Raw genomic sequence first — 20,238 nt, 5'->3', positions numbered from 1 at the left:
TAGATTTCAGTGCAGCCTTTGATATTATTGACCATAACCGGTTGTTGAATTTTTTTAATGTGTTATGGCTTTTCAACCTCTGCCATATGTGACTCACCACCTGGATTCGGTCTTATGTAGCAACGTTTGAATTTCTGTTTTTTACATTGGATAAAAGTAGAGACTCAGAGCTACAAAATGGTATATCATACACTGCATTTTAGGAAACAATGGGAAAGTAATTCTGCTTTGAAAGTTGATCAACTTGTAAACTCACTTTTGAGAACCATCTTTCAATGTTTTGGTACTACTATTGGAGAGCCTTTCGTCTACACCCATTCAGCATTGTTCACACCCTCTTAAGCCTTAGCCCCACCCATCTCTTTAAGGGTTGATCTGTGTGTTTTGTACTAAATTGCCAGCTACTTCCAGACATCTTAGAGAGAGAGAACAGCCCACTGAACATTACTTGCCATAGCAGAGCTGGTTAGGCTGTTACAGTATGTTATCCATAGCGTTGGTGACTCTAACAGTGCTAATGGCAACAATTGAATTACGCTTTGTTGCCGAAGTTTACTGACACTGGACATTCAACGTGTGATGACCATTCACAAATTAATCAGTTATTCTGCGCTCTGGCATACTGTCACGTTCTGACCATAGTTATTTTGTATTTTCTTTGTTTTAGTGTGGTCAGGGCGTGAGTTGGGTGGGTTATCTATGTTTTGTGTTTCTATGTTGGGTTTGTCGTTTGGCCTGATATGGTTCTCAATCAGAGGCAGGTGTTTGTCATTGTCTCTGATTGGGAACCATATTTAGGTAGCCTGTTTTGTGTTGGGTTTTGTGGGTGGTTGTTTTCAGTCTTTGTGTGTCTGCACCAGACAGAACTGTTTCGGTTTTTCACATTTGTTGTTTTTGTATTTTGAGTGTTCACCTTCATTAAACAAGATGAACAATTACCACGCTGCACCTTGGTCCTCCGATCCTTCTAATTTCTCCTCCTCAGACGAGGAGGAAGATGAAAGCCGTTACACATACTAAGACAAGCATCTTTTGTGAAGACATGTAGCTAGATAGCTAAACAATGGATCCCAACGCATTACGTAACGTTAGTTAGCGAGCCAGCCAGCTAGCTAACAGTACACTAACTTCAAATGAAAATACTTTGTCAAAATTAGAGCTAAACAATGGACCATAATCACAACTCATGACGTTACTACCCTGCATGAATCAACCAGGTTCTATGGCTATAACTAGTCAAGCAAAAGTTGTCTGAGATACAAAGAATAAGACACATAACGTTAGTTATTGACCCAGCCAGCTAACGTTAGCTAGCTAACAGTACACTGGAAATGAAACCACTTTCTGTCAAAATTGGAAATGTGTAATATCTGAAAATGTGGCTAGCTAGACTATCTTACCACTATACATCATGGTTGGACGCGTCTCCTGTCTGATGCCATTCACAATGTAATCCAGACTTGTGTTTTCTCCATCTCCTTAGCTATCATACTCGAATTCCACTGATTTCCAAACTCGGTCCTCCAGAAAGTGGAGAGCATATACATAACGTTAGTTAGCAAGACAGCCAGCTAACGTTAGCTAGCTAACAGTACACTTTAACTTGCATAGGTTTATGCAGTTTTACTACACAATACATTTTTTGAAACGAGATTACCTAGACATACTGACCAGCTCCAATATACAGATGCGTGCTATATGGCAGACCAATCCCAACTCATCTCTCGGCATGTCCAGTCCACTCATTATCTCAGCCAATCATGGCTAGCAGGAAGGTTGCCTGCTTTTTCTGTGGCTAAACCAACTAGGCTCGTAATTTAACAATGTTGTTCGTATTTAGAGATGTCATACAAGTTTGATATTAAGGCACATGAAAGTTCACATGTTCAAGAAGGCATTTCGATTTAAAAAATAAATGTTTTACTTTCAAATGGCTCTCCTGTGAAGTTGTGACTTGCGACATACACCTAGTTTCCTGAATTGGGTCCCATATTGTGGATTCAGAGCTATCTAGCTAATAGAACTCAAAGGGTTTTCTTTAATGGAAGCTTCTCTAATGTCAAAAATGCAACGTGTGGTGTACCGCAGGGTAGATCTCTAGGCCCTCTACTCTTTTCTATTTTACCATTGAACTGCCATTGGCATTAAATAAAGCATGTGGGTACATGTATGCTGATGATTCAACCATATACACATCAGCAACCACAGCTAATGAAGTCACTGAAACCCTAAACAAAGAGTTGCAGTCTATTTTGGAATGGGTGGCTAGTAATAAACTGGCCCTGAACATCTCTAAAACTAAGAGCCTTGTATTTGAAACAAATCATTCCCTAAGTTCTAAACCTCAGCTGAATCTGGTAATGAATGGTGTGGCTGTTGAAAATGTTAAGGAGACTAAATTACTTGGCGTTACCTTAGATTGTAAACTGTCATGGTCAAAACATATAGATTGGGAGAGGTCTGTCCGTAATAAAGAGATGCTCTGCTTTTTTGACACCACACTCCAAAAAGCAAGTCCTGCAGCCTTTAGTTTTGTCTTATCTTCATTATTGTCCAGTCGAGTGCTGCAAGGAAAGAACTAGTTAAGCTGCAGCTGGCCCAGAACAGAGCGTCACGTCTTGCTCCTCATTGTAATCAGAGGGCTGATATATTCTTTGGGACTGAGAGGCAGTATTGAGTAGCTTGGATGAATAAGGTGCCCAGAGTAAACTGCCTGCTACTCAGGCCCAAAAGCTAGAATATGCATATAATTAGTAGATTTGGACAGAAAACACTCTGAAGTTTCTAAAAAATGTTTGAATGATGTCTGTGAGAATAACAGAACTCATATGGCAGGCAGAAACCTGTCGGGAAGTGGGAAATCTGAGGTTTGTAGGTTTTCAAGTCTTTGCCTATCCAATATACAGTGTAAATGGGGTCAGATTGCACTTCCTTAGGCTTCCACTAGATGTCAACAGTCTTTAGAACTTTGTTTCAGGCTTCTACTATGAAGGGGGAGCGAATACGAGCTGTTTGAACCAGGTGTCTGGCAGAATGCCATTAGTTTAGTCACGCGTGTCGCCGTGAACACGAGCTCTGTTCCTTTTCATTTCTAAAGACAAAGGAATTGTCCGGTTGAGGTTGGGGCCTCCCGGGTGGCGCAGTGGTCTAGGGCACTGCATCGCAGTGCTAGCTGTGCCACCAGAGACTCTAAGTTCGAGCCCAGGCTCTGTCGCAGCCGGTCGCGACCGGGAGGTCCATGGGGCGACGCACAATTGGCCTAGCGTTGTCCGGGTTAGGGAGGGTTTGGCTGGTAGGGATATCCTTGTCTCATTGCGCACTAGCGACTCCTGTGGCGGGCTGGGCGCAGTGCACGCTAACCAGGTCGCCAGGTGCACGGTGTTTCCTCCGACACATTGGTGCGGCTGGCTTCCGGGTTGGATGCGCGCTGTGTTAAGAAGCAGTGCGGCTTGGTTGGGTTGTGTTTCGGAGGACGCATGGCTTTCGACCTTCGTCTCTCCCGAGCCCGTATGGGAGTTGTAGCGATGAGACAAGATAGTAAGGACTAACAATTGGATACTACGAAATTGGGGAGAAAAGGGGGTACATTTTAAAAAGGGAGAAAAAAATAATAATAATAATTGTCCGGTTGAAACATTATTGATGATTTATGATAAAAACATCCTAAAGATTGATTATATACATCGTTTGACATGTTTCTACGAACTGTAATATAACTTTTTAGACTTTTCGTCTGGACCTAGTGCCTGCGCATTTGGATTACTGGACTAAACGCGCAAACAAAAAGGAGGTATTTGGACATAAATGGACTTTATTGAACAAAACGAATATTTATTGTGAAACTGGGATTCCTGGGAGTGCATTCCGATGAAGATCAACAAAGGTAAGTGAATATTTATAATGCTATTTCTGACTTTGTTGACTCCACAACATGGCGGGTATCTGTATGGTGGCTGATTGCTGTACTCAGATTATCGCATGGTGTGCTTTTGCCATAAAGCTTTTTTGAAATCTGACACAGCGGTTGCATTAGGGGAAATATATCTTTAATTCTATGCATAACACTTGTATCTTTTATCAACGTTTATGCTGAGTATTCCTGTAAATTGATTGGCTCTCTGCAAAATCACCAGATGTTTTGGAGGCAAAACATTACTGAACATAACCAATGTAAACTGAGATTTTTGGATATAAATATGAACTTTATCGAACAAAACATACATGTATTGTGTAACATTAAGTCCTATGAGTGCCATCTGATGAAGATCATCAAAGGTTAGTGATTCATTTTATCTCTATTTCTGCTTTTTGTGACTCCTCTCTTTTCTGTGTTTTTCTGTTACTAGGCGCTGACCTAACATAATCGCAAGGTATGCTTTCGCCGTAAAGCCTTTTTGAAATCGGACACTGTGGTTGGATTAACAAGAAGTTTATCTTTATAATGGTGTATAATACTTGTATGTTTGAGGAATCTTAATTATGAGATTTCTGTTGTTTGAATTTGGTGCCCTGCAGTTTCACTGGCTGTTGTCAAATCGACCCCGTTGACGGGATTTGAGCCAAAAGAAGATATAAATACTATGCATGCCAGTCTCTCTTGGTTAAGAGTTGAGGAGAGACGGACTGCATCACTTCTTATTTTTATTTTAAAAAATGAACATGTTGAGTATCCCAAATTGTTTTGCATAATCAACTTACACACAGCTCTGACACACACACTTACCCCAACAGACATTCCACCAAGGGTATTTTCACAGTCCCCAAATCCAGAACAAATTCAAGAATGCATACAGTATTATATAGAGCCATCATTGCATGAAACTCCGGTCCATCTCATATTTCTCATGTGAACAGCAAACCTGTTTTCAAAAAACAGATAAAGCAACACCTCACGGCACAACGCCTCTCCCCTCTTTGACCTAGATAGTTTGTGTGCCTGTCCTTGAGCTGTCTATTAATATTCTGTATTATGTCATGTTCCATGTTTTGTGAGGACCCCAGGAAGAGTAGCTTCTGCTTTGGCAACGGCTAATGGGGATCCTAATAAAATACCAAATTACCCTTAAAAGGCGACAGAACCATGTATTAGAAATCCGGTAGCTGAGATTTTATTGTTGTCTTTGTGTCTTGTCTGTAGATTGAGCAAGATTTAGCACTGATGTTTGGTGAAGCAATTTCCGCAAAATTCCTGGGGAAATGGCCTACTGTCTTCAAACAGAAGGTCATCCTGCAGGGTCATGGACTCACACCAACAACCGAGCTTCAGGACCTGATACACAGCTGAGGTGGAAAATGGTACAGTCATACCACTTTATACTGTAATATGAAGTTCTAGGAAGAGCATGTGGGAGGCAGACATGTTATGAAAGTTTTCTGTCAGAATTAAAATGTGTGTTTCTAGGCTGGGAGAGTGACAAGTCGTCCATTCTTCTCCTCGTCCATCTTCTGCCTCCCTCCGCTCAATGCCGAAACAAGCTTGGAAAACTGAACATCTTGTGAAACAGCTGAACATCTTATGAAGTTCCTAAGGGTCAGGCTACATTTCAACACAAACTTGTTATTGATCCCCCTCTTGCCCTTCACCCCTCAAGTGTATAAACACTTACCCCAACAAAGAGCACTATCATCAGCTCTACTGCTATAATACCTCTTACTAGTTACACTATAACTTTAGCAGTATAAAACTGTAATACATATCAGAATCACTACTATCTGGTTTGTGAGACTTTTAGTAGATGTTGTGAGAATTAATAGTTGATGTCCTAATGATATATTATTGTCTTATCGGCAGCAACCAGCAGCATCTTGATGGCATCGCTGGAAATCAACAGCCCTAACTGCTTGCTGTGGGGACCCAGAGAACGAGCATTCATGCCTACTTCATCATGATTGACAAACATGCGGCACCTTGTAAGGCATCTGGCTCACTGGGCTGTTTTTGATGAGCTTTCAAAGCTCGCTTTGTCTGTGGTATCTCATACAGTCAGGGTCTGGCAAACAGGTACACTTTTCTACAAACAACAATCTACGACACTGCCATTGATACAACTAAGGCGAATATAAGGGTAGCAGAGCTGAGGGACAGAATGTTGCATTTAACATCTGTTTGAGACACAGAAATGTTTTGTTTTGCTTGCAAATGCCAATAGCCTTGTAAAACATATGAAGGTAATCCAATGTCTTTGTCTAGGGAAATCTCTGTGTTTGAAGTGTGGTCAGGTTGGTTGTTCACATGTATTTGGCACTTTTTCTGGATGTAGAAATCATCATAACAAGGCAAATGAAGAGCGTACCGAAGCAATTTCTGATAATGATGGTGAAGGCTCCTCTACAGCTGCTTACAGTTTTGCAGCAAACGGTGTTGGTGATATGCCAGCACCAAGCTCACATTGTGATTCAGCTCTGTATAATAAGAAGTGTGGTGGATAATGGTGCCACAACAATAGCTCAACTCAAAGCAGCAGGAGTTGGTGAAACAACAGTGAACACTTTAGTCAGTTCCATGGGAAAGATAGTTGATGATATCCACAGTCAAGCTACAGAGTCAGTGAATACGTTTCTGACTTTACAGGAAACGGGCAACAATGATATTGGGTGTAAAATAAATCAGTGTTTTGGGCAAATAGAAAATCCTTTCAATGTATTGAATTCTGAAACCAAAAGGTTTAAATATTTCTGAAGAGAAGTGGGGAACTGTAGATCCAGTTGAATATGTTCTTGGCACAAGATTTGAGACGCGACGCAATAGAACCACTGGAACATATGACCAGGTTATTGTTAAAGATAAATGAATGTACATACCCATTTTCCAGACGTTAAGTCTATTTACAAAAATGCACACAAACAAAAATTTGCAGCCTGTGGATGGTCCCAAAGAAAGTCTACTTTATGACTTTCGTGGTGGATTTTTCTTTAAGAATCATGCTCTATTCTCAAAAGGGAAACATGCAATACAAATTCAACCCTTCTATGAAGTCTTTGAAACCGCAAATCCTCTTGGATTGAAGCGTGGCATACATAAATTGGGTGCCCTTCACTTTAAGAAATGTCTCTCCAAAGTTGAATTCCTCTCTGCTCAATATTCACCTGGTTTCTCTATTTCATACTCAATATACACTGCTCAAAAAAATAAAGGGAACACTTAAACAACACAATGTAACTCCAAGTCAATTAGTGGCCTGCTGGAGGTCATTTTTGCAGGGCTCTGGCAGTGCTCCTCCTTGCACAAAGGCGGAGGTAGCGGTCCTGCTGCTGGGTTGTTGCCCTCCTACGGCCTCCTCCACGTCTCCTGATGTACTGGCCTGTCTCCTGGTAGCGCCTCCATGCTCTGGACACTACGCTGAAAGACACAGCAAACCTTCTTGCCACAGCTCGCATTGATGTGCCATCCTGGATGAGCTGCACTACCTGAGCCACTTGTGTGGGTTGTAGACTCCGTCTCATGCTACCACTAGAGTGAATGCACCGCCAGCATTCAAAAGTGACCAAAACATCAGCCAGGAAGCATAGGAACTGAGAAGTGGTCTGTGGTCACCACCTGCAGAACCACTCCTTTATTGGGGGTGTCTTGCTAATTGCCTATAATTTCCACCTTTTGTCTATTCCATTTGCACAACAGCATGTGAAATTTATTGTCAATCAGTGTTGCTTCCTAAGTGGACAGTTTGATTTCACAGAAGTGTGATTGACTTGGAGTTACATTGTGTTGTTTAAGTGTTCCCTTTATTTTTTTGAGCAGTGTATAAAAACCTATGGGTTTCACTCACTACTTGACCCAATTGTACGAGATGTAAACATTTTGGAAAGGGATGGAATGAAGGTTCCCTTGAACGATCATCAAATTCATTGAACTATTGTCCAAGTAACAGGTGACAATCTTGGTATTCATGGTTTATTTAATTTTGTGGAATCTTTTAGTGCAAGACATAGCTGCCGTTTCTGTCTTGCTGAGAAAGAGGACTTTCAGACAGAGTTTAGTGAAGACAGTTCCAAGATAGTGTTGCGAACTAAAGAGATGCATGTGACATGCAAATTCAGAGCTTCCACTATGGTTATATGGAAAGAAACAAGTTACTTGAGGGTTCCAATGATTTGGGCTTAAATGCCATTCAGTCTTGTTTTCTACTGCGCAATCTATTTGAAGCGCTTGATTGCAGAAAACCACAGATGTTTAAGCATTTGTTTCCTGGAAAAAGGTTGTTACCAAAGCAATTTTATGGTGCATTATCCGTGATGTATTCAGAAAATCAGGCTGATTCTCCATAGCTGGTGTATGTGCTGCGAAGCAAAACATATATAAAAAATATATAAATACAATGAAAAGCTTTAAAAACATAACTAAAACATTGGCCGAGAAACACCAAAGTGGCATGACATACAACTGCCAAACATTTGACCTCGGTAGATTGGATATTGGTCCAGGGAAAATGGTGTCCTTAAATTTAATGGAAGGAGCTCATTAGCTGGCAAATGCACTCTGGGTGCCATCTCCCACTAAGGGTTTGAGTGTAAAATGGGCCAAACATCAAGGGAATGTATACCGTTCAAATTTGGTTGTTTGTATTAAAGTTCATTGTGAGATGCCAATATTTCACGCAATCCAGTCTATTCTTGTAAAAGATAACCAGCAGTATGTTGTCATCTTTGCTTTAAACACACTGTTTCTTTGTGAACATTTTAATGTGTTTAAAGTTGTACAGACAGGAAAGGGACCCCATGTTGTTGACGTTAAAGATCTTTTGTATCACAAAGCATTCGACATACAGATGTCCTGTGGTGGTGATCATTCAAGTTAGTTTGTGGTCCCGTACTGCTTGATGTGATTTCATTTCCACGCTTGTACACAGTATCAGCACACTTAAGATATTTCCCCACGGAGGCACGGGTGTGTGGCTTTCAATTCATACTGTCCCTATTGCTTTAATTTATTTCAAAGATTTACACCATGCAGGTACTGTTTGGGCTGTTTTTGGCATCTCGCGTAATAAACAAATGCTGTTATGCAATATTTTGTGTTGACTGATTTATGGTAGTAATTACATTTTTCTGCGTTTACCCTGATCAAGGTCAATTTATTTTAGTATTATGAGTCAGAATAAATGTGTAATGACAATTAATGCAATTAACTCTAGAATGCTGAACAACAATGCAGTAAAAAAAAGTGACAGTTATTTTATATTAATACTGTACAGAGTGAAACGCAATGACTTTCGCAAATTTCTACACCAAGTTGAGCAAATACAACTCAGAAAAAATAACTTGCCAGAGTACATTTTACTCTTTGGACTGGGACCAAATGTTATCTTTGGCAGAGATACATTTTCTTTAAATAGAGTTAAATTCACTCTGTTATTTTTACTCTGTACTTGTCTTGAGCCTCTTCGTGGTACACACACACCTAACCACATGCAAAAAGGGTTTTCTATTTTTGACTGCAGGTCGGTGGTGGGGTCATCTTTCTTACGCAGGAGAGACGATGAGCCACCACACACACACACCCTACATTACCTGTGGTGAAGGCTTGACCTAAAAAAAACTCCCTTCCACTGTATAGAGTACTGTAGATGTGTTTCTGGATTCTCCTCTGATTTTCATGAACTCTAAAACATTATAAACTATAAAAGCATTCCCACCAGGATAATAATAGGCTCATCAAATCTGCTTTCGTTCAAAAGATGTGAAGCTTCAAAGTTGACATGTTGAATTTCTACACAGCTGGATCGTCTATTTTTACTGAAACAATCATAGTTACTGTAAGTATTTAGCCCAATGACATACAGTAACAGCAGCATAATAACATAGTAACACACAAAAAAATGGGAATTGAGGCTCCCTAGTTCCTCACCACTTCTATGAAGCCACACTGATGCTTACCTAACTTAGCACTGAAGGGAAGAGCAGGAGAGAGAATAAGAGAATATACCCCTTACAAACCAAGACGAAAACCTGCCAACTTTAGCATGCTGGCAACTTTTTTCCGTCTTTTCTATGTATCTGTCTGAAAGATGTTGCTGGTATCAAAGCCCAAACTTTTATTGCCCCCAACCGACCTAGTCATGATGGCGGTAAAGTTCTGCCTACGGCTTAGTATAATATAAATGTAGCCATAAAGCTGATGCGGCATTGGCACGAATTACATTTGAAATATTCTATTGTTGTCAGACATCACACTTGTTCTTGTCAATCACAAAGCTTCACAGAAATGCTTTTAATGCATTTATTCTCTCCATTTAAATGTGTGTAGTTCTGTCCTTGAGATGTTCTAGTATATTGTCACAGAAATGCTTTGCCATTTAGCCTGGGGGAATGCACACAGCAATTTCATATTTTTTTAAAATATATGACAGGTAACTATTTAATGCTCGTATATTTAGCTAGTAAATGATGGCTTGATCTGCATACGTTTTCAACTTAGCCTACTAGCAATGTGTAGTTTATCTGTCTTCAGCCAAAATAACCAATGTGGACTGTGGAATTTGAAAAGAGAGTACGTGCACGATGGGGTAATCACATCTAACATGGATCAAAAAAATGTTCTCTCTTAATCCAGGTTAGATTTTTTGTTTAACATGAACGGAAAGAGCAGATTTAGTGTTTTTCTAAAAAATTAGGACATGGGCTCTGTTTCAAAATACTACTTTTAAATTAGCCTAGGCTATATGACAGCGGTTCCATATATTCCATGGCACTCAAGTTGTGTGGGAAAAATATGATTTATATTTTATATTCCATTATATCTGAAATATGCGTGTTGACTGTGATCAAGGCAGGGGAATGTAAGTGTCTTGTCTGTTTAATGAACAAAATAAGAACTATTGATTTAATTTGCATGGCTCAGCCTTGTAGCCTAAAGGTTGCACAGACCAGTGACATAGTTAAACTCAAAATATATGTAATTAGTCTTTTGTTTGTCATGACCTGACTAAATTAATAAGTAATACAGATAATGGAAACACTTACCGAGGGATACAAAGTATATTGAAAGCAAATGCTTCCACACAGGTGTGGTTCCTGTGTTAATTAAGCAATTAACATACCATCATGCTTAGGCTCATGTATAAACATGCTGGGCAGGCCATTATTTTGGCTACCATGGCTATGCCCTCATAGGATGACAATGCCCCCATCCTCAGGGCACAAGTGGTCACTGAATGGGTTGAATAGCATGAAAACCAATGCAAATCATGTATGCCATGGCCATCTCAATCACCAGATCTCAACCCAATTAAACTCTTATGGGAGATTCTGGAGCGGCGCCTGAGATGGTGTATATTCAATGGATTTATTAGACGCCCACCCACATCGACACACCCCTACCACACTCAATGTGTCAGCATGCTTACGGGATATGGTCAGGTTAACTCTTCTATAGGCTGGTATTAGTGGTCAGGGTGGGAGTCAGACAGGACGGTGGACGCACGGCTCCATCAGCAGTTTGGCACTCCTGTATCTATGACTGTCGGCAGCTCTGTGAACTATGTATTCAACACGTGTGACACCCTACCCCTCACTCTCTCTGTGGTTACTTTGTAAACAAGGAAGCTGAAGAGTAAAAACCACACGTTGAGGAAGGAATCAACAAACTGATTTATGTTAGTGTAACTATATTCAATGTAAAGGGTGAGCTCATTATTTATTTGCTTTTAATGACTCATGCATGAGCGAAGCTGGCTACTTTCTTAATTTTGTGTAGTTAGGTTGAGGGCCTTTAAAAATGATCTTATCGTGTTCTTTACGAGAACAGTAAGAACAACATGACATTTAACATTTAAAGTATTATGTTCATGAATTGCAATAATTATTGTAGAGAAAAACATGTTGCAGTAGCCTATAATGTAACTGTACAGTATGACTTCATTTCTTTTCAGACATGAAAGGGGAATTAACCCACGTCTACCGCACGGTGGGGGTCTACCACGCCTTCCCAGCTCGTCCACCGTAGTCTAATCGCATGGCCTGTCACTGACACATCTCTCTCCCAGACTCCCACTCACATCCCGTTCTCTCACACGCACAACGGGACAGACAAGAAGACGGAGGTCCGTTACAGCCAACTGTTCTCTCCACATTTTACAACAAAAAGTAAGTATTTGTTTATTTGTGGGGTTATTATATATTAGTTAATATTAGACAAAGTCACGAGGTATTTTGACAACTCTAATGACAGTCAGCACGCTATATAGCTAACTTAGTATGGCTAGCTAGTTTACATTTCTGAATAGAGCTAAAGTTATCTGGTTTATAACTGAGCCTTGCGTTAGGTAGCTAGCTGTAGCTATTAGTAATTTACTGTGAATAACATTTGATAGGGAATTGTCCTATGCAAAGTGGAACTTCCCATCACATCCCGAAGTTATGGACAGCTGTCAAGCCTCGGGGTAGATAGAGAAACGATGAGCCAGCGCTATGCGCTCTGGTTGAATTTGGTGATAAAAAAGAAAGTTGTAGGAACATTTCCCCTCTGGCTGTACTGTACTATGTGTAACGTTTGCTACAGTACAACAACGTTAGGTCGATTTGTGAAGTTCACACTTCTTTCATTGAATAGCTGACACATAGTTGGTGTAAACGGATTCTGTGTCCATGTGCCTCCATTTTTCCTGTGCGCTGACAGTTGTTGTTAAATGGAGAACGCTGGGGACCCATAACAAGGTGCTAAAATGGGGCGGCAGGGTAGCCTAGTGGTTAGAGCTTTGGGCTAGTAACCGAAAGGTTGCAAATTCGTTGCAATATCCCCGAGCTGACAAGGTACACATCTGTCGTTCTGCCCCAAGACAGTTAACCCACTGTTCCTAGGACGTCATTGAAAATAAGAATTTGTTCTTAACTGACTTGCCTTACACTAAAGGTTAAAAAAAAAGGTACTCAAATATTTAACCCCAAAGGGAGGGCTCACAGATGTGACAAATTCATAAAATTCCACATGTACTATGCATAATCTGGTCCTATTTCGTTTGACCGCTAGGGGGCAATTACATTCTATTGACACTTAGAAAAAAGGGTTCCAAAAGGGTTCATTGTCTGTCTACATAGGAGAACCCTTTTTGGTTCCAGGTAGAACCTTTTCTTTTCTAAGAGTACCACAGTCATAGGCTGAATTTAATCTGAAACCAAACAATTGTGTTCGATAGTGATCACTTAGTGTTTTGGCCAAAATGAGCATTGAGGCATTGCACACTCCACGTCCCAACTGACACTTCCATTTGTGTCAGTTGGAAGACAATCCATTTGGGAGCATTGTATTCCGCGACCTGTCTTGTGCATGATTCACTCGCTATGAAACACGGGCACTGAGGCAAAACAAAGCATCAGCTGATTTAGCTTGTTGTAGCCTGCCTGCTGCTAGCTAGCTTCAATGACAAACACATGGATTGAATTTTAGCTAGCTAGCTAAGGATGTTGGGCTGACACTTCCAACTTTCCACTTATTTACAATAGTTTGACAGCTTGCTGATGAAGTTGTGGACATGTTCCCAGCAGTCAGTCAGGACTTCAGCTTGTTTCCAAAGCACCAACTGCTTCATTGTAACGTTGAGTCAGCTAAAAGCACAGCGTAGCAGCAGACTCGACAGGGGCAGAGCAGGCTGTTCGCTGCTGTCGCTTGCCTTTCTGTATAATTTTTCCAGCTTAACGACGATGTTGTGCGGAGTGCTCTATATCCGTGGCAAATAATTTGAAAGATGCGTATCTCCTACTAACGTTACAGCATTGTTGCATTACATGTTGACCAGACCGTGCGTGCGTCCGTCCGTCCATGTTGATTTTGTCCTCCCACACCATACGCGATCAGGACACGCTGGTTGAAATATCAAAACCAACTCTGAACCAACTACATACATTTTGGGACAGGTCGATAAGCAAACATTTATGGCAATTTAGCTAGCTAGCTTGCTGTTGCTAGCTAAATTTCCCTCGATCCTGACTAGTCTCCCAGTCCCTGCCGCTAGGGAGCCAGCCAGCTAATGTTAGCTAATTGGCTAACAGTACACTAGCTTGAAATGAAACCACTTTCTTAGAAATGTGTAATATCTGAAAAAGTAGCTAGCTAGACTATCTTCATGCATGATGGACGCATCTTCTTGTCATGGATGCCATGCCATGGTTTCCCTTAGATTGAAGACGTAATCCGGAGACAGGTGTTTTCTCCATCTCTTTAGCTATCATACTCTAGTTCCACTGATTTCAAAACTCTATCCTCCAGGAAATGGAGAGCAACACTTATGCAGCTCCACTACACGATACATTTTTTAAAAACCGCGTTCAACAGGATTACCAACACAGACTGACCAGCTCAAATAGACTGAAGCCCTCTATATGGCAGACCAATCCTCTCTCGGCATGTCCAGCCCACTCATTATCTCAGCCAATCATGGCTAGTAGGAAGGTTGCCAACTTTTTCCTTAGCTTAACCAACAAGGCTCGTAATTTAACAATTTTATTCATATTTACAGATGGCATACAAGTTTGTTATTAAGGCACATGAAAGTTCACATGTTCCAGAAGGAATTTCTGCTAAAAAACGTATTTTGATACAAATAAACGTTCAAATGGCTCTCCTGTGAAGTCGTGACTTGCGACATACGCCTGGTTTCCTGAATCGGGTCACACGTCTACCACTTTGTGGAGCCGTTAGAAATGCTAATGATAGCCTAAACATTTTTGTCTATTAAAAAACACGGAGACTTTTGGTATCGTTTTTGGTATCGAGTATAGTTTTCATATTCTGCCCTCTAGAGGATTTCGCAGAAAAGAACACATGGCACTTTGAAGTCTGCAATAAATACATATTGCACTTCCCATTGCTGTTACAGAGTCCAAATCAATGTAAGAACTGGTGTTCCACTCAGGGTTTCCGTTCGCTGGTAATAGCCTGTTTTTGGGCCCCCCAAAAAAGTAAAATTGCCGCCTGACAATGAAGAAGAAAAAATACCATTACGAAATAATGCTTATTAATATTAATGATCATAATGTAAATGGGATTTCTGTCATTCTGAGCATCGTGGGTGGACGCCCTAATCAAGTTACACACCCAATGCATATGGGTCAGGTACATTTCTCGAATGTCCGGCAAACTAAAATACTGCTGGTCAAATGTTCAGTGCCACATTTTCCTAACGGAAACCCTGGTTCCACGGTATTTGAAACTTTGGTATTTTTCCGATACTAGAACATGACATTTTTTGTTACCTAAGATTTTTCTGTCAAATGTGTCTCATGTATCCCCATTAGCGTGAAAGCACTGTGCCTGGTCCACTTAGCCTGCACTGGGAGTCTGGGCTGCATCAAATCAAACTTTATTTGTCACATGCGCCGAATACAATAAGTGTAGACTTTACCGTGAAATGCTTACAAACAAGCCCTTAACCAACAGGGCAGTTCAAGAAGAGTTAAGAAAATATTTACCAAGTAGACTAAAAGAAAATGTAATAATAAAAAGTAACACAATAAGAATAACAATAATGAGGCTATATACAGGGGCCACCAGTACCGAGTCAGTGTGCAGGGGTACAGGTTAGTTGAGGTAATTTGTACATGTAGGTGGGGGTGAAGTTTAGCTCATCTGGTAGGCTCGCATTTGGGTTTCCCTTTGTAGTCCGTAATAGTTTTCAAGCCCTGCCACATCCGACGAGCGTCAGAGCCGGTGTAGTAGGATTCAGTCTTAATCCTGCATTGAAGCTTTGCTTGTTTGATGGTTCGTCTGAGGGCATAGCGGGATTTCTTATTAGCGTCCGGATTAGTCTCCCGCTCCATGAAAGCGGCAGTTCTAGCCTTTAGCTCAATGCGGATGTTGCCAGTAATCCATGGCTTCTGATTGGGGTATGTACGTACGGTCACTGTGGGGACGACGTCATCGATGCACTTATTGATGAAGCCAATGACTGATGATGTGCACTCCTCAATGCCATTGTTGGAATCCCAGAACATATTACTGTCTGTGCTAGCAAAACAGTCCTGTAGCTTAGCATCTGCTTCATCTGACCACTTTCCTATTGATCTAGTCATTGGTGTTTCCTGCTTTAATTTTTGCTTGTAAGGAGGATAGAATTATGGTCAGATTCCAAATGGAGGGCGAGGGAGAGCTTTTCTTTGTGTGGAGTAAAGGTTGTTCACATTTTTTTCCCCTCTGGTTGCACATTTAACATGCTGATAGAAATTTGGTAAAACAGATTTAAGTGTCCCTGCATAAAAGTACCCGGCTACTAGGAGCACCGCCTCTGGGTGAGTGTGTGAGTGTTTTTGTTGTTGCTTATGGTGGAATACAGCTCATTCAGTGCGGTCTTAGTGCCAGCCTCTGACTGTGGTGGTATGTAAACAGTTACAAAAAATATAGATGAAAGCTCTCTAGGTAGGTAGTGTGGTCTACAGTTTATCATGAGATACTCTTCCTCAGGCGAGCAATAGCTCAAGACTTCCTTAGATATCTTGCACCAGCTGTTATTTACAAAAATACATCGTCTGCCACCCCTTGTCTTACCAGAATAGATGATCAATTATTCAAACCCCTTAACTTATTCCACATTTTGTTGTGTTACAGCCTGAATAAAAAATTGATTAAATTGTTTGTTTTTTCTCACTCATCTACACACAATACCCCATAATGAAAAAGTGAAAGAAAAAAAAATAGAACATTTTGCTAATTTATTCACACCCCTGAGTCAATACTTTGTAGAATAACCTTTGGCAGTGATTACAGCTGTGAGTCTTTCTGAGTAAGTGTCTATTTTATTTGTATTTTTATTTAACCTTTATTTCAATAGGCAAGTCAGTTAAGACTTGCCTAGACTTGCCCAGTTAAGAACAAATTCTTATTTACAATGACAGCCTTCCACTCTAAGAGCTTTCCACTCCTTAACAATTACAAGCATACCCATAACATGATGCAGCCACCACTATGCTTGAAAATATGTTACTGGTACTCAGTAATATGTTGCATTGGATTTGCCGCAAACGTAACATTTTGTATTCAGGCTATAAAGTGAATTTCTTTGCTAGGCTATTATCTTTGCAGATAATTATATGTGTGGGGTACATAGATAAGGTAGGCATTAAAAAATCATGTATAACACTATTATTGCACAAAGAGTGAAGCCATGCAACTATTATGTGAGTGAGGTCATGCAACTTATTAAGAAAATGTTTACTCCTGTACTTAATTTAAGCTTGCCATAACAAAGGGGTAGAATACTTATTGAATCAAGACATTACATCTTTTCATTTTTTATTAATTCATACAATTTTGAAAAACAGAATTCCATTTTAACATTATGGGGTAATGTGTATAGGCCAGTGACAAAACATCTCACTTTAATCAATTTCAAATTCAGGCTGTAACTTCAGGCTGAAAAATTAAAGGGGTGTGAATACTTTCTGAAGGCACTGTATAACTCAACATTTCTATGTGAATGTATTTGGGCACCTAAAAAGTTACATATTGCATCGTTAAGGCAAAAACATATTGTACATTTTGCAAATTCGTATCATACAAATTGTAATTTGTAATATATCATATGAAAATGGATGATGTACATTCTCAATTTAATACGAAATGTAACATATCATACCAAATGGAGTGCTTCGGATTTACGTACAGAATAATACGAAATGCTCCGAGACCAGGTTGCAGCAGGGGGGCTATGGAAAGCTACTGGGCGGTTAGGTATGACTTTGGGTTTCCGTAAAAAGTGGGACCGTTGAAGCTGCTTCACTTTTTGCTATAGCTGTAAAAAGCGTTAGTGTTATTAGCCATACCCTATTTAGCTAGCTCGAACCAGCTAATCTGCCACTATGGATATATCAGAAATTGGATTCACCAAAGTACCCAAACAAAGGAGAAGGAGAGCGATGAGCAGCAGCATCAAACCACCGAGGTCACCGCCAAACCCAATAGCGATGACGCTCCAGAGCTCCAGCTAGCTCCGTCGGCAGAGCCTACCGACCCTTCCACAAGCACGGCCCAGGTTAGCCTAGAATCCTACCGTAGCCGCAGGTTTTCTGTCCAAAAACTTAAATTTAATAGCAACTGGTTCATAGGAAGAGAGTGGCAGTTGCTGCAGATGCTGCATTTTGTTTCCCATGTCAAAAGTTCAGTGGTGGGTCCAATGCTAACACAGACAAGGCCTTCACCCAACCTGGGTATTCTAACTGGAAGAATGCTATTGATAGTACCAAAGGTTTGCTAGGCACCAGTGGAGGCTGGTGATGGGAGACCCACGGTTTTGCCGCGGACTGCACGGAGCCGACAAAGTATGTTTAACAAAACGTGAAAGACTAATTATTTTAACATATAGCCCCCTTTTTTTTTCAATTTTCACATAAAATGGCATACCCAAATCTAACTGCCTGTAGCTCAGGCCCTGAAGCAAGGATATGCATATTCTTGGCACCATTTGAAAGGAAACACTTTGAAGTTTGTGGAAATGTGAAAGGAATGTAGGAGAATATAACACAATAGATCTGGTAAAAGATAATACAAAGAAAAAACCATGCGTTCTTTTGTATGTTTTGTATCATCATATTTGACATCAAGAGAAAGGCCCTAATCTATTATTCCAGCCCAGGTGCAATTTCGATTTTGGCCACTAGATGGCAGCGGTGCATGTGCAAAATGTTAGACTGATCCAATGAACCATTGCATTTCTGTTCAAAATGTTGTATCAAGACTGCCCAAATGTGCCTAATTTGTTTATTACTAACTTTTCATGTTCAAAACTGTGTACTCTTCTCAAACAATAGCATGGTATTCTTTCACTGTCATATCTACTGTAAATTGGACAGTGCAGTTAGATTAACAAGAATTTAAGCTTTCTGCCAATATCAGATATGTCTATGTCCTGGGAAATGTTCTTGTTACTTACAACCTCATGCTAATCGCATTAGTCTACATTAGCTCAACCGTCCCGCAGAGGACCCACCAATCCTGAAGATGTTTTTAATAAAGACATTTATAGTACAGTATTATGGATAATGGGAATGAGAGGGCTACTTACACAGTGTTCGAAATTGATCACAGCAGTGATTGAATGAGAGTATGCGGCATGAGTTGAGGTGTTCTGAGGCTTGACTTCAGTGCAGGACAGGGGTTGAGGTGTTCATAGGCTTCAGTGCAGGACAGGGGTTGAGGTGTTCATAGACTACAGTGCAGGACAGGGGTTGAGGTGTTCAGAGGCTTCAGTGCAGGACAGGGGTTGAGGTGTTTATAGAATTCAGTGCAGGACAGGGGTTGAGGTGTTCATAGAATTCAGTGCAGGACAGGGTTGAGGTGTTCATAGGCTTCAGTGCAGGACAGGTGCATCATGGATGGATGGTGTAGGAGAAGAGCTCAACTCTTCCACTGAGGGCAGGACAGGATTTCACTGGGAAGACAAAAAACTAACACAACACACTGTAAATACAAACAGCATATACATTCCATTACAGCAGCGCCACCTTAGGTTTGGTCAAAAATGTTCTCCATGAAGTTAAACTCAGACATCTCAGAATTCACAAAGTCAAACACAGACTGCCATCTCTCACACTTGACACGTTGATGTAGCCCGTTAAATGTTCCTGGATAAAGCCCTGATCACCCACATACCTGGCGATAACTGCGAGCAGACTGGTTGCACCATTGGTCCCAGAGTGGTGGGGCAATTTTTACCTCCTGGGGCCTGGAGTTTTTTTCATTTTCCTACCCTATAAGGTATGACAGTGATTAATCAGTTGTAAATGTTTTGTACGGGCCATTATAGGACCAATGTTTCTAATCAGGTCACATGGTTTTAAAAAACCTCCTGGAAAAAACCCTGTCAAACTGCAGCTACCTTATATTTGTTCATATGAATTATATTTAGACTAGACCAGCAGGGTGTTTCCTCTACCCAGACACAGAGACAACAACTGATAGACAATAGAACTCACATGGCTTGCTTTTTGCATGTTTGCATAGTACAGGCATATGCAACTGCAGGCCTAAATAAAAATGAACTCAGTCTGTCATCACTATTATGTTGATTGATTCATTCCAGTTAATCATTTGGGATTGAAAAGGTTGAGGCAGTCTAGCCAGCCCATGTTTGAATATAAACAAAATGTTATCACATTTTCTCCCCACAAACAAATGGACTATAAATGCATAACGTTACCAATTAGTTTACTCTGACCAGATGAACAGGGCACATAGGCTGTATGCAGCTGCTATTATTAGTAGCATACCATTGATCAGATTGAAAAATCGTCTCAGTTTCATCCAATACAGCATGT

General features: G+C 40.6%; 1 protein-coding gene across 1 annotated transcript in view; it reads left to right on the top strand.

Moving 5' to 3' along the window:
• Window positions 1-11,955: 11,955 nt before the first annotated feature.
• Window positions 11,956-20,238, top strand: part of LOC139540407 (CD82 antigen-like) — a 59,823-nt gene continuing 51,540 nt past the window's right edge. Inside the window, exon 1 of the mRNA XM_071344205.1 lies at window positions 11,956-12,081. The gene's annotated coding sequence lies outside the window, so the exon portion shown is untranslated. The remainder of the gene's footprint in view (window positions 12,082-20,238) is intronic.

The sequence above is a fragment of the Salvelinus alpinus genome, chromosome 15 (assembly GCF_045679555.1).
Source record: "Salvelinus alpinus chromosome 15, SLU_Salpinus.1, whole genome shotgun sequence".
Classification (NCBI taxonomy): Eukaryota; Metazoa; Chordata; class Actinopteri; order Salmoniformes; family Salmonidae; genus Salvelinus; species Salvelinus alpinus.
The sequence above is the reverse complement of the archived record's forward strand: the minus strand, read 5'-3'. Positions and strand labels throughout refer to the sequence as shown.